Genomic DNA, 16,622 nt, shown 5'->3' with positions numbered 1-16,622 from the left:
CATGAGCCAAATCTTGAGTTTTGGCTCCTTAGAAGCATGAAAATGACGATAAAGATGCTCATGTTATCTCCAAAAGTGATGATCCACTTCTGAAAGTCAGAATTAGTTGAAAGATGGAAGGTTTTAAAACGGACCATTTGGTCATCTCAGAGCAATTTCATCAGGTCGCGGGTCAACGATCGTTTTGCATGAAAAATTGAACGTTCTCGCATGAACATTATTTTACTCTAAATGTTGTTTATATCTCTTCCCGCAGTGAATAAACACGTTTTAAGCCCTCAAAGTGAGCATTTGGGCCTTTTTAAGTCACTTTTAACCATGAGCCAAATCTTGAGTTTTGGCTCCCTAGAAGCATGAAAATGACGATAAAGATGCTCATTTTATATCCAAAAGTGATGATCCACCTCTGAGAGTCAAAATTAGTTGAAAGATGAAAATTTTCAAAACGGATCATTTTGGTCATCTCGGAGCACTTTCATCAGGTCGCGGGTCATCGATCGTTTTGCATGAAAAATTGAACGTTCTTGCATGAACATTAATTTACTCTAAATGTTGTTTATATCTCTTCCCGCAGTGAATAAACACGTTTTAAGCCCTCGAAGTGAGCTTTTGGGCCTTTTTAAGTCACTTTTAACCATGAGCCAAATCTTGAGTTTTGGCTCCCTAGAAGCATGAAAATGACGACAAAGATGCTCATTTTAACTCCAAAAGTGATGATCCACCTGTGAGACTCAAAATTAGTTGAAAGATGAAAATTTTCAAAACGGACCATTTTGGTCATCTCGGAGCAATTTCATCAGGTCATCGATCGTTTTGCATGAAAAATTGAACTTTCTTGCATGAACATTAATTTACTTTAAATGTTGTTTATTACTCTTTCCGCAGTGAATAAATACGTTTTAAGCCCTCGAAGTGAGCATTTGGGTACTTTTAAGTCACTTTTAACCATGAGCCAAATCTTGAGTTTTGGCTCCCTAGAAGCATGAAAATGACGATAAAGATGCTCATTTTAGCTCCAAAAATGATGATCCACCTCTGAGAGTAAAAATTAGTTGAAAGATGAACATTTTCAAAACGGACCATTTTGGTCATCTCAGAGCAATTTCATCAGGTCGGGATCATCGATCGTTTTGCATGAAAAATTGAACGTTCTTGCATGAACATTAATTTACTCTAAATGTTGTTTATATCTCTTCCCGCAGTGAAGAAACATGTTTTAAGCCCTCGAAGTGAGCATTTGGGCCTTTTTAAGTTACTTTTAACCACGAGCCAAATCTTGAGTTTTGGCTCCCTAGAAGCATGAAAATGACTATAAAGATGCTCATTTTAGCTCCAAAAGTGATGATCCACCTCTGAGAGTAAAAATTAGTTGAAAGATGAACATTTTCAAAACGGACCATTTTGGTCATCTCAGAGCAATTTCATCAGGTCGGGGTCATCGATCGTTTTGCATGAAAAATTGAACGTTCTTGCATGAACATTAATTTACTCTAAATGTTGTTTATATCTCTTCCCGCAGTGAATAAACACGTTTTAAGCCCTCGAAGAGAGCATTTGGGTCCTTTTAATTCACTTTTAACCATGAGCCAAATCTTGAGTTTTGGGTCCTTAGAAGCATGAAAATGACGATAAAGATGCTCATTTTATCTCCAAAAGTGATGATCCACCTCTGAAAGTCAGAATTAGTTGAAAGATGGAAGGATTTAAAACGGACCATTTTGGTCATCTCAGAGCAATTTCATCAGGTCGCGGGTCATCGATCGTTTTGCATGAAAAATTGAACGTTCTTGCATGAACATTAATTTACTCTAAATGTTGTTTATATCTCTTCCCGCAGTGAATAAACACGTTTTAAGCCCTCGAAGTGAGCATTTGGGTCCTTTTAATTCACTTTTAACCATGAGCCAAATCTTGAGTTTTGGCTCCTTAGAAGCATGAAAATGACGATAAAGATGCTCATGTTATCTCCAAAAGTGATGATCCACTTCTGAAAGTCAGAATTAGTTGAAATATGGAATGTTTTAAAACGGACCATTTGGTCATCTCAGAGCAATTTCATCAGGTCGCGGGTCATCGATCGTTTTGCATGAAAAATGTAACGTTCTCGCATGAACAATAATTTACTCTAAATGTTGTTTATATCTCTTCCCGCAGTGAATAAACACGTTTTAAGCCCTCGAAGTGAGCATTTGGGTCCTTTTAAGTCACTTTTACCCATGAGCCAAATCTTGAGTTTTGGCTCCCTAGAAGCATGAAAATGACTATAAAGATGCTCGTTTTAGCTCCAAAAGTGATGATCCACCTCTGAGAGTAAAAATTAGTTGAAAGATGAACATTTTCAAAACGGACTATTTTGGTCATCTCAGAGCAATTTCATCAGGTCGCGGGTCATCGATCGTTTTGCATGAAAAATTTAACGTTCTCGCATGAACATTAATTTACTCTAAATGTTGTTTATATCTCTTCCCGCAGTGAATAAACACGTTTTAAGCCCTCGAAGTGAGCATTTGGGTCCTTTTAATTCACTTTTAACCATGAGACAAATCTTGAGTTTTGGCTCCTTAGAAGCATGAAAATGACGATAAAGATGCTCATTTTACCTCCAAAAGTGATGATCCACCTCTGGGAGTAAAAATTAGTTGAAAGATGAACATTTTCAAAATGGACCATTTTGGTCATCTCGGAGCAATTTCATCAGGTCGCGGGTCATCGATCGTTTTGCATGAAAAATTTAACGTTCTCGCATGAACATTAATTTACTCTAAATGCTGTTTATATCTCTTCCCGCAGTGATGAAACATGTTTTAAGCCCTCGAAGTGAGCATTTGGGCCTTTTTAAGTTACTTTTAACAATGAGCCAAATCTTGAGTTTTGGCTCCCTAGAAGCATGAAAATGACTATAAAGATGCTCATTTTAGCTCCAAAAGTGATGATCCACCTCTGAGAGTAAAAATTAGTTGAAAGATGAACATTTTCAAAACGGACCATTTTGGTCATCTCAGAGCAATTTCATCAGGTCGGGGTCATCGATCGTTTTGCATGAAAAATTGAACGTTCTTGCATGAACATTAATTTACTCTAAATGTTGTTTATATCTCTTCCCGCAGTGAATAAACACGTTTTAAGCCCTCGAAGAGAGCATTTGGGTCCTTTTAATTCACTTTTAACCATGAGCCAAATCTTGAGTTTTGGCTCCTTAGAAGCATGAAAATGACGATAAAGATGCTCATTTTATCTCCAAAAGTGATGATCCACCTCTGAAAGTCAGAATTAGTTGAAAGATGGAAGGTTTTAAAACGGACCATTTTGGTCATCTCAGAGCAATTTCATCAGGTCGCGGGTCATCGATCGTTTTGCATGAAAAATTGAACGTTCTTGCATGAACATTAATTTACTCTAAATGTTGTTTATATCTCTTCCCGCAGTGAATAAACACGTTTTAAGCCCTCGAAGTGAGCATTTGGGTCCTTTTAATTCACTTTTAACCATGAGCCAAATCTTGAGTTTTGGCTCCTTAGAAGCATGAAAATGACGATAAAGATGCTCATGTTATCTCCAAAAGTGATGATCCACTTCTGAAAGTCAGAATTAGTTGAAAGATGGAAGGTTTTAAAACGGACCATTTGGTCATCTCAGAGCAATTTCATCAGGTCGCGGGTCAACGATCGTTTTGCATGAAAAATTGAACGTTCTCGCATGAACATTATTTTACTCTAAATGTTGTTTATATCTCTTCCCGCAGTGAATAAACACGCTTTAAGCCCTCAAAGTGAGCATTTGGGCCTTTTTAAGTCACTTTTAACCATGAGCCAAATCTTGAGTTTTGGCTCCCTAGAAGCATGAAAATGACGATAAAGATGCTCATTTTATATCCAAAAGTGATGATCCACCTCTGAGAGTCAAAATTAGTTGAAAGATGAAAATTTTCAAAACGGATCATTTTGGTCATCTCGGAGCACTTTCATCAGGTCGCGGGTCATCGATCGTTTTGCATGAAAAATTGAACGTTCTTGCATGAACATTAATTTACTCTAAATGTTGTTTATATCTCTTCCCGCAGTGAATAAACACGTTTTAAGCCCTCGAAGTGAGCATTTGGGTCCTTTTAAGTCACTTTTAACCATGAGCCAAATCTTGAGTTTTGGCTCCCTAGAAGCATGAAAATGACGATAAAGATGCTCATTTTAGCTCCAAAAGTGATGATCCACCTCTGAGAGTAAAAATTAGTTGAAAGATGAACATTTTCAAAACGGACCATTTTGGTCATCTCAGAGCAATTTCATCAGGTCGGGGTCATCGATCGTTTTGCATGAAAAATTGAACGTTCTTGCATGAACATTAATTTACTCTAAATGTTGTTTATATCTCTTCCCGCAGTGAAGAAACATGTTTTAAGCCCTCGAAGTGAGCATTTGGGCCTTTTTAAGTTACTTTTAACCATGAGCCAAATCTTGAGTTTTGGCTCCCTAGAAGCATGAAAATGACTATAAAGATGCTCATTTTAGCTCCAAAAGTGATGATCCACCTCTGAGAGTAAAAATTAGTTGAAAGATGAACATTTTCAAAACGGACCATTTTGGTCATCTCAGAGCAATTTCATCAGGTCGGGGTCATCGATCGTTTTGCATGAAAAATTGAACGTTCTTGCATGAACATTAATTTACTCTAAATGTTGTTTATATCTCTTCCCGCAGTGAATAAACACGTTTTAAGCCCTCGAAGAGAGCATTTGGGTCCTTTTAATTCACTTTTAACCATGAGCCAAATCTTGAGTTTTGGGTCCTTAGAAGCATGAAAATGACGATAAAGATGCTCATTTTATCTCCAAAAGTGATGATCCACCTCTGAAAGTCAGAATTAGTTGAAAGATGGAAGGATTTAAAACGGACCATTTTGGTCATCTCAGAGCAATTTCATCAGGTCGCGGGTCATCGATCGTTTTGCATGAAAAATTGAACGTTCTTGCATGAACATTAATTTACTCTAAATGTTGTTTATATCTCTTCCCGCAGTGAATAAACACGTTTTAAGCCCTCGAAGTGAGCATTTGGGTCCTTTTAATTCACTTTTAACCATGAGCCAAATCTTGAGTTTTGGCTCCTTAGAAGCATGAAAATGACGATAAAGATGCTCATGTTATCTCCAAAAGTGATGATCCACTTCTGAAAGTCAGAATTAGTTGAAATATGGAATGTTTTAAAACGGACCATTTGGTCATCTCAGAGCAATTTCATCAGGTCGCGGGTCATCAATCGTTTTGCATGAAAAATTTAACGTTCTCGCATGAACAATAATTTACTCTAAATGTTGTTTATATCTCTTCCCGCAGTGAATAAACACGTTTTAAGCCCTCGAAGTGAGCATTTGGGTCCTTTTAAGTCACTTTTACCCATGAGCCAAATCTTGAGTTTTGGCTCCCTAGAAGCATGAAAATGACTATAAAGATGCTCATTTTACCTCCAAAAGTGATGATCCACCTCTGGGAGTAAAAATTAGTTGAAAGATGAAAATTTTCAAAATGGACCATTTTGGTCATCTCAGAGCAATTTCATCAGGTCGCGGGTCATCGATCGTTTTGCATGAAAAATTGAACGTTCTTGCATGTACATTAATTTACTCTAAATGTTGTTTATATCTCTTCCCGCAGTGAATAAACACGTTTTAAGCCCTCGAAGAGAGCATTTGGGTCCTTTTAATTCACTTTTAACCATGAGCCAAATCTTGAGTTTTGGCTCCTTAGAAGCATGAAAATGACGATAAAGATGCTCATTTTATCTCCAAAAGTGATGATCCACCTCTGAAAGTCAGAATTAGTTGAAAGATGGAAGGTTTTAAAACGGACCATATTGGTCATCTCAGAGCAATTTCATCAGGTCGCGAGTCATCGATCGTTTTGCATGAAAAATTGAACGTTCTCGCATGAACATTAATTTACTCTAAATGTTGTTTATATCTCTTCCCGCAGTGAATAAACACGTTTTAAGCCCTCGAAGTGAGCATTTGGGCCTTTTTAAGTCACTTTTAACCATGAGCCAAATCTTGAGTTTTGGCTCCCTAGAAGCATGAAAATGACAACAAAGATGCTCATTTTATCTCCAAAAGTGATGATCCACCTCTGAGAGTCAAAATTAGTTGAACAATGAAAATTTTCAAAACGGACCATTTTGGTCATCTCGGAGCAATTTCATCAGGTCGCGGGTCATCGATCGTTTTGCATGAAAAATTGAACGTTCTTGCATGAACATTAATTTACTCTAAATGTTGTTTATATCTCTTCCCGCAGTGAATAAACACGTTTTAAGCCCTCGAAGTGAGCATTTGGGTCCTTTTAATTCACTTTTAACCATGAGCCAAATCTTGAGTTTTGGCTCCTTAGAAGCATGAAAATGACGATAAAGATGCTCATTTTATCTCCAAAAGTGATGATCCACCTCTGAAAGTCAGAATTAGTTGAAAGATGGACATTTTCAAAATGGACCATTTTGGTAATCTCAGAGCAATTTCATCAGGTCGCGGGTCAACGATCGTTTTGCATGAAAAATTGAACGTTCTCGCATGAACATTATTTTACTCTAAATGTTGTTTATATCTCTTCCCGCAGTGAATAAACACGTTTTAAGCCCTCGAAGTGAGCATTTGGGTCTTTTTAAGTCACTTTTAACCATGAGCCAAATCTTGAGTTTTGGCTCCCTAGAAGCATGAAAATGACGATAAAGATGCTCATTTATATCCAAAAGTGATGTTCCACCTCTGAGAGTCAAAATTAGTTGAAAGATGAAAATTTTCAAAACGGACCATTTTGGTCATCTCGGAGCAATTTCGCGGGTCATAGATCGTTTTGCATGAAAAATTGAACGTTCTTGCATGAACATTAATTTACTCTAAATGTTGTTTATATCTCTTCCTGCAGTGAATACACATGTTTTAAGCCCTCAAAGTGAGCATTTGGGCCTTTTTAAGTCACTTTTAACCATGAGCCAAATCTTGAGTTTTGGCTCCCTAGAAGTATGAAAATGACGATAAAGATGCTCATTTTATCTCCAAAAGTGATGATCCACCTTCGAGAGTCAAAATTAGTTGAAAGATGAACATTTTCAAAACTGACTATTTCGGTCATCTCAGAGCAATTTCATCAGGTCGCGGGTCATCGATCGTTTTGCATGAAAAATTGAACGTTCTCGCATGAACAATAATTTACTCTAAATGTTGTTTATATCTCTTCCCGCAGTGACTAAACACGTTTTAAGCCCTCGAAGTGAGCATTTGGGTCCTTTTAAGTCACTTTTACCCATGAGCCAAATCTTGAGTTTTGGCTCCCTAGTAGCATGAAAATGACGATAAAGATGCTCATTTTATCTCCAAAAGTGATGATCCACCTCTGAAAGTCAAAATTAGTTGAAAGATGAACATTTTCTTAACGGACTATTTCGGTCATCTCAGAGCAATTTCATCAGGTCGCGGGTCATCGATCGTTTTGCATGAAAAATTGAACGTTCTCGCATGAACATTAATTTACTCTAAATGTTGTTTATATCTCTTCCCGCAGTGAAGAAACATGTTTTAAGCCCTCGAAGTGAGCATTTGGGCCTTTTTAAGTTACTTTTAACCATGAGCCAAATCTTGAGTTTTGGCTCCCTAGAAGCATGAAAATGACTATAAAGATGCTCATTTTAGCTCCAAAAGTGATGATCCACCTCTGGGAGTAAAAATTAGTTGAAAGATGAACATTTTCAAAATGGACCATTTTGGTCATCTCAGAGCAATTTCATCAGGTCGCGGGTCATCGATCGTTTTGCATGAAAAATTGAACGTTCTTGCATGTACATTAATTTACTCTAAATGTTGTTTATATCTCTTCCCGCAGTGAATAAACACGTTTTAAGCCCTCGAAGAGAGCATTTGGGTCCTTTTAATTCACTTTTAACCATGAGCCAAATCTTGAGTTTTGGCTCCTTAGAAGCATGAAAATGACGATAAAGATGCTCATTTTATCTCCAAAAGTGATGATCCACCTCTGAAAGTCAGAATTAGTTGAAAGATGGAAGGTTTTAAAACGGACCATTTTGGTCATCTCAGAGCAATTTCATCAAGTCGCGAGTCATCGATCGTTTTGCATGAAAAATTGAACGTTCTCGCATTAACAATAATTTACTCTAAATGTTGTTTATATCTCTTCCCGCAGTGGATAAACACGTTTTAAGCCCTCGAAGTGAGCATTTGGGCCTTTCTAAGTCACTTTTAACCATGAGCCAAATCTTGAGTTTTGGCTCCCTAGAAGCATGAAAATAACGACAAAGATGCTCATTTTAACTCCAAAAGTGATGATCCACCTGTGAGAGTCAAAATTAGTTGAAAGATGAAAATTTTCAAAACGGACCATTTTGGTCATCTCGGAGCAATTTCATCAGGTCATCGATCGTTTTGCATGAAAAATTGAACGTTCTTGCATGAACATTAATTTACTCTAAATGTTGTTTATATCTCTTCCCGCAGTGAATACACACGTTTTAAGCCCTCGAAGAGAGCATTTGGGTCCTTTTAATTCACTTTTAACCATGAGCCAAATCTTGAGTTTTGGCTCCTTAGAAGCATGAAAATGACGATAAAGATGCTCATTTTATCTCCAAAAGTGATGATCCACCTCTGAAAGTCAGAATTAGTTGAAAGATGGAAGGTTTCAAAACGGACCATTTTGGTCATCTCGGAGCAATTTCATCAGGTCATCGATCGTTTTGCATGAAAAATTGAACTTTCTTGCATGAACATTAATTTACTTTAAATGTTGTTTATTACTCTTTCCGCAGTGAATAAATACGTTTTAAGCCCTCGAAGTGAGCATTTGGGTACTTTTAAGTCACTTTTAACCATGAGCCAAATCTTGAGTTTTGGCTCCCTAGAAGCATGAAAATGACGATAAAGATGCTCATTTTATCTCCAAAAGTGATGATACACCTCTGAGAGTCAAAATTAGTTGAAAGATGAACATTTTCAAAACGGACTATTTTGGTCATCTCACAGCAATTTCATCAGGTCGCGGGGTCATCGATCGTTTTGCATGAAAAATTGAACGTTCTTGCATGAACATTATTTTACTCTAAATGTTGTTTATATCTCTTCCCGCAGTGAATAAACACGTTTGAAGCCCTCAAAGTGAGCATTTGGGCCTTTTTAGGTCACTTTTAACCATGAGCCAAATCTTGAGTTTTGGCTCCCTAGAAGCATGAAAATGACGATAAAGATGCTCATTTTATATCCAAAAGTGATGATCCACCTCTGAGAGTCAAAATTAGTTGAAAGATGAAAATTTTTAAAACGGATCATTTTGGTCATCTCGGAGTACTTTCATCAGGTCGCGGGTCATCGATCGTTTTGCATGAAAAATTGAACGTTCTTGCATGAACATTAATTTACTCTAAATGTTGTTTATATCTCTTCCCGCAGTGAATAAACACGTTTTAAGCCTTCGAAGTGAGCATTTGGGCCTTTTTAAGTCACTTTTAACCATGAGCCAAATCTTGAGTTTTGGCTCCCTAGAAGCATGAAAATGACGACAAAGATGCTCATTTTAACTCCAAAAGTGATGATCCACCTGTGAGAGTCAAAATTAGTTGAAAGATGAAAATTTTCAAAACGGACCATTTTGGTCATCTCGGAGCAATTTCATCAGGTCATCGATCGTTTTGCATGAAAAATTGAACTTTCTTGCATGAACATTAATTTACTTTAAATGTTGTTTATTACTCTTTCCGCAGTGAATAAATACGTTTTAAGCCCTCGAAGTGAGCATTTGGGTCCTTTTAAGTCACTTTTAACCATGAGCCAAATCTTGAGTTTTGGCTCCCTAGAAGCATGAAAATGACTATAAAGATGCTCATTTTAGCTCCAAAAGTGATGATCCACCTCTGAGAGTAAAAATTCGTTGAAAGATGAACATTTTCAAAACGGACCATTTTGGTCATCTCAGAGCAATTTCATCAGGTCGCGGGTCATCGATCGTTTTGCATGAAAAATTGAACGTTCTTGCATGAACATTAATTTACTCTAAATGTTGTTTATATCTCTTCCCGCAGTGAATAAACACGTATTAAGCCCTCGAAGAGAGCATTTGGGTCCTTTTAATTCACTTTTAACCATGAGCCAAATCTTGAGTTTTGGCTCCTTAGAAGCATGAAAATGACGATAAAGATGCTCATTTTATCTCCAAAAGTGATGATCCACCTCTGAAAGTCAGAATTAGTTGAAAGATGGAAGGTTTTAAAACGGACCATTTTGGTCATCTCAGAGCAATTTCATCAGGTCGCGGGTCATCGATCGTTTTGCATGAAAAATTGAACGTTCTTGCATGAACATTAATTTACTCTAAATGTTGTTTATATCTCTTCCCGCAGTGAATAAACACGTTTTAAGCCCTCGAAGTGAGCATTTGGGTCCTTTTAATTCACTTTTAACCATGAGCTAAATCTTGAGTTTTGGCTCCTTAGATGCATGAAAATGACGATAAAGATGCTCATGTTATCTCCAAAAGTGATGATCCACTTCTGAAAGTCAGAATTAGTTGAAAGATGTAAGGTTTTAAAACGGACCATTTGGTCATCTCAGAGCAATTTCATCAGGTCGCGGGTCATCGATCGTTTTGCATGAAAAATTTAACGTTCTCGCATGAACAATAATTTACTCTAAATGTTGTTTATATCTCTTCCCGCAGTGAATAAACACGTTTTAAGCCCTCGAAGTGAGCATTTGGGTCCTTTTAAGTCACTTTTACCCATGAGCCAAATCTTGAGTTTTGGCTCCCTAGAAGCATGAAAATGACTATAAAGATGCTCGTTTTAGCTCCAAAAGTGATGATCCACCTCTGAGAGTAAAAATTAGTTAAAAGATGAACATTTTCAAAACGGACCATTTTGGTCATCTCAGAGCAATTTCATCAGGTCGCGGGTCAACGATCGTTTTGCATGAAAAATTGAACGTTCTCGCATGAACATTATTTTACTCTAAATGTTGTTTATATCTCTTCCCGCAGTGAATAAACACGTTTTAAGCCCTCGAAGTGAGCATTTGGGTCTTTTTAAGTCACTTTTTACCATGAGCCAAATCTTGAGTTTTGGCTCCCTAGAAGCATGAAAATGACAATAAAGATGCTCATTTTATCTCCAAAAGTGATGATACACCTCTGAGAGTCAAAATTAGTTGAAAGATGAACATTTTCAAAACGGACTATTTTGGTCATCTCAGAGCAATTTCATCAGGTCGCGGGTCATCAATCGTTTTGCATGAAAAATTGAACGTTCTCGCATGAACATTAATTTACTCTAAATGTTGTTTATATCTCTTCCCGCAGTGAATAAACACGTTTTAAGCCCTCGAAGTGAGCATTTGGGCCTTTTTAAGTCACTTTTTACCATGAGCCAAATCTTGAGTTTTGGCTCCCTAGAAGCATGAAAATGACAATAAAGATGCTCATTTTATCTCCAAAAGTGATGATACACCTCTGAGAGTCAAAATTAGTTGAAAGATGAACATTTTCAAAACGGACTATTTTGGTCATCTCAGAGCAATTTCATCAGGTCGCGGGTCATCGATCGTTTTGCATGAAAAATTGAACGTTCTCACATGAACAATAATTTACTCTAAATGTTGTTTATATCTCTTCCCACAGTGAATAAACACGTTTTAAGCCCTCGAAGTGAGCATTTGGGTCCTTTTAAGTCACTTTTACCCATGAGCCAAATCTTGAGTTTTGGCTCCCTAGAAGCATGAAAATGACTATAAAGATGCTCATTTTAGCTCCAAAAGTGATGATCCACCTCTGGGAGTAAAAATTAGTTGAAAGATGAACATTTTCAAAATGGACCATTTTGGTCTTCTCCGAGCAATTTCATCAGGTCGCGGGTCATCGATCGTTTTGCATGAAAAATTGAACGTTCTTGCATGTACATTAATTTACTCTAAATGTTGTTTATATCTCTTCCCGCAGTGAATAAACACGTTTTAAGCCCTCGAAGTGAGCATTTGGGCCTTTTTAAGTCACTTTTAACCATGAGCCAAATCTTGAGTTTTGGCTCCCTAGAAGCATGAAAATAACGACAAAGATGCTCATTTTAACTCCAAAAGTGATGATCCACCTGTGAGAGTCAAAATTAGTTGAAAGATGAAAATTTTCAAAACAGACCATTTTGGTCATCTCGGAGCAATTTCATCAGGTCATCAATCGTTTTGCATGAAAAATTGAACGTTCTTGCATGAACATTAATTTACTCTAAATGTTGTTTATATCTCTTCCCGCAGTGAATAAACACGTTTTAAGCCCTCGAAGAGAGCATTTGGGTCCTTTTAATTCACTTTTAACCATGAGCCAAATCTTGAGTTTTGGCTCCTTAGAAGCATGAAAATGACGATAAAGATGCTCATTTTATCTCCAAAAGTGATGATCCACCTCTGAAAGTCAGAATTAGTTGAAAGATGGAAGGTTTTAAAACGGACCATTTTGGTCATCTCAGAGCAATTTCATCAGGTCGCGGGTCATCGATCGTTTTGCATGAAAAATTGAACGTTCTTGCATGAACATTAATTTACTCTAAATGTTGTTTATATCTCTTCCCGCAGTGAATAAACACGTTTTAAGCCCTCGAAGTGAGCATTTGGGTCCTTTTAATTCACTTTTAACCATGAGCCAAATCTTGAGTTTTGGCTCCTTAGAAGCATGAAAATGACGATAAAGATGCTCATGTTATCTCCAAAAGTGATGATCCACTTCTGAAAGTCAGAATTAGTTGAAAGATGGAAGGTTTTAAAACGGACCATTTGGTCATCTCAGAGCAATTTCATCAGGCCGCGGGTCATCGATCGTTTTGCATGAAAAATTTAACGTTCTTGCATGAACAATAATTTACTCTAAATGTTGTTTATATCTCTTCCCGCAGTGAATAAACACGTTTTAAGCCCTCGAAGTGAGCATTTGGGTCCTTTTAAGTCACTTTTACCCATGAGCCAAATCTTGAGTTTTGGCTCCCTAGAATCATGAAAATGACTATAAAGATGCTCGTTTTAGCTCCAAAAGTGATGATCCACCTCTGAGAGTAAAAATTAGTTGAAAGATGAACATTTTCAAAACGGACCATTTTGGTCATCTCAGAGCAATTTCATCAGGTCGCGGGTCAACGATCGTTTTGCATGAAAAATTGAACGTTCTCGCATGAACATTATTTTACTCTAAATGTTGTTTATATCTCTTCCCGCAGTGAATAAACACGTTTTAAGCCCTCGAAGTGAGCATTTGGGCCTTTTTAAGTCACTTTTTACCATGAGCCAAATCTTGAGTTTTGGCTCCCTAGAAGCATGAAAATGACAATAAAGATGCTCATTTTATCTCCAAAAGTGATGATACACCTCTGAGAGTCAAAATTAGTTGAAAGATGAACATTTTCAAAACGGACTATTTTGGTCATCTCACAGCAATTTCATCAGGTCGCGGGTCATCAATCGTTTTGCATGAAAAATTGAACGTTCTCGCATGAACATTAATTTACTCTAAATGTTGTTTATATCTCTTCCCGCAGTGAATAAACACGTTTTAAGCCCTCGAAGTGAGCATTTGGGTCCTTTTAATTCACTTTTAACCATGAGACAAATCTTGAGTTTTGGCTCCTTAGAAGCATGAAAATGACGATAAAGATGCTCATTTTATCTCCAAAAGTGATGATCCACCTCTGAAAGTCAGAATTAGTTGAAAGATGGAAGGTTTTAAAACGGACCATTTTGGTCATCTCAGAGCAACTTCATCAGGTCGCGAGTCATCGATCGTTTTGCATGAAAAATTGAACGTTCTCGCATTAACAATAATTTACTCTAAATGTTGTTTATATCTCTTCCCGCAGTGAATAAACACGTTTTAAGCCCTCGAAGTGAGCATTTGGGCCATTTTAAGTCACTTTTAACCATGAGCCAAATCTTGAGTTTTGGCTCCCTAGAAGCATGAAAATGACGACAAAGATGCTCATTTTAACTCCAAAAGTGATGATCCACCTGTGAGAGTCAAAATTAGTTGAAAGATGAAAATTTTCAAAACGGACCATTTTGGTCATCTCGGAGCAATTTCATCAGGTCATCGATCGATTTGCATGAAAAATTGAATTTCTTGCATGAACATTAATTTACTTTAAATGTTGTTTATTACTCTTTCCGCAGTGAATAAATACGTTTTAAGCCCTCGAAGTGAGCATTTGGGTACTTTTAAGTCACTTTTAACCATGAGCCAAATCTTGAGTTTTGGCTCCCTAGAAGCATGAAAATGACGATAAAGATGCTCATTTTATCTCCAAAAGTGATGATACACCTCTGAGAGTCAAAATTAGTTGAAAGATGAACATTTTCAAAACGGACTATTTTGGTCATCTCAGAGCAATTTCATCAGGTCGCGGGGTCATCGATCGTTTTGCATGAAAAATTGAACGTTCTCGCATGAACATTAATTTACTCTAAATGTTGTTTATATCTCTTCCCGCAGTGAATAAACACGTTTTAAGCCCTTGAAGTGAGCATTTGGGCCTTTTTAAGTCACTTTTAACCATGAGCCAAATCTTGAGTTTTGGCTCCCTAGAAGCATGAAAATGACAACAAAGATGCTCATTTTATCTCCAAAAGTGATGATCCACCTCTGAAAGTCAGAATTAGTTGAAAGATGGACATTTTCAAAATGGACCATTTTGGTAATCTCAGAGCAATTTCATCAGGTCGCGGGTCAACGATCGTTTTGCATGAAAAATTGAACGTTCTCGCATGAACATTATTTTACTCTAAATGTTGTTTATATCTCTTCCCGCAGTGAATAAACACGTTTTAAGCCCTCGAAGTGAGCATTTGGGTCTTTTTAAGTCACTTTTAACCATGAGCCAAATCTTGAGTTTTGGCTCCCTAGAAGTATGAAAATGACGATAAAGATGCTCATTTTATCTCCAAAAGTGATGATCCACCTTCGAGAGTCAAAATTAGTTGAAAGATGAACATTTTCAAAACTGACTATTTCGGTCATCTCAGAGCAATTTCATCAGGTCGCGGGTCATCGATCGTTTTGCATGAAAAATTGAACGTTCTCGCATGAACAATAATTTACTCTAAATGTTGTTTATATCTCTTCCCGCAGTGACTAAACACGTTTTAAGCCCTCGAAGTGAGCATTTGGGTCCTTTTAAGTCACTTTTACCCATGAGCCAAATCTTGAGTTTTGGCTCCCTAGAAGCATGAAAATGACGATAAAGATGCTCATTTTATCTCCAAAAGTGATGATCCACCTCTGAGAGTCAAAATTAGTTGAAAGATGAACATTTTCTTAACGGACTATTTCGGTCATCTCAGAGCAATTTCATCAGGTCGCGGGTCATCGATCGTTTTGCATGAAAAATTGAACGTTCTCGCATGAACATTAATTTACTCTAAATGTTGTTTATATCTCTTCCCGCAGTGAAGAAACATGTTTTAAGCCCTCGAAGTGAGCATTTGGGCCTTTTTAAGTTACTTTTAACCATGAGCCAAATCTTGAGTTTTGGCTCCCTAGAAGCATGAAAATGACTATAAAGATGCTCATTTTAGCTCCAAAAGTGATGATCCACCTCTGGGAGTAAAAATTAGTTGAAAGATGAACATTTTCAAAATGGACCATTTTGGTCATCTCGGAGCAATTTCATCAGGTCATCGATCGTTTTGCATGAAAAATTGAACTTTCTTGCATGAACATCAATTTACTTTAAATGTTGTTTATTACTCTTTCCGCAGTGAATAAATACGTTTTAAGCCCTCGAAGTGAGCATTTGGGTACTTTTAAGTCACTTTTAACCATGAGCCAAATCTTGAGTTTTGGCTCCCTAGAAGCATGAAAATGACGATAAAGATGCTCATTTTATCTCCAAAAGTGATGATACACCTCTGAGAGTCAAAATTAGTTGAAAGATGAACATTTTCAAAACGGACTATTTTGGTCATCTCAGAGCAATTTCATCAGGTCGCGGGGTCATCGATCGTTTTGCATGAAAAATTGAACGTTCTTGCATGAACATTATTTTACTCTAAATGTTGTTTATATCTCTTCCCGCAGTGAATAAACACGTTTTAAGCCCTCAAAGTGAGCATTTGGGCCTTTTTAAGTCACTTTTAACCATGAGCCAAATCTTGAGTTTTGGCTCCCTAGAAGCATGAAAATGACGATAAAGATGCTCATTTTATATCCAAAAGTGATGATCCCCTCTGAGAGTCAAAATTAGTTGAAAGATGAAAATTTTTAAAACGGATCATTTTGGTCATCTCGGAGCACTTTCATCAGGTCGCGGGTCATCGATCGTTTTGCATGAAAAATTGAACGTTCTTGCATGAACATTAATTTACTTTAAATGTTGTTTATTACTCTTTCCGCAGTGAATAAATACGTTTTAAGCCCTCGAAGTGAGCATTTGGGTCCTTTTAAGTCACTTTTAACCTGTTGTATAACTCCTATATATCCCTATATCGTGTTAAGTTAGCATAGGTACGTTTGAGATTTAAACGCCATTTTTCCTTTCTTGCAACTTCTGCACACGACCCTCATTTGTTGACTTAGCTTTCAACCTAGTAGTTTGCCGTGGTGAATGTGA

This window comes from Lissotriton helveticus, chromosome 2_1 (assembly GCF_964261635.1).
Source record: "Lissotriton helveticus chromosome 2_1, aLisHel1.1, whole genome shotgun sequence".
NCBI classification, from domain to species: domain Eukaryota; kingdom Metazoa; phylum Chordata; class Amphibia; order Caudata; family Salamandridae; genus Lissotriton; species Lissotriton helveticus.
Note: the sequence above shows the minus strand (reverse complement) of the source record.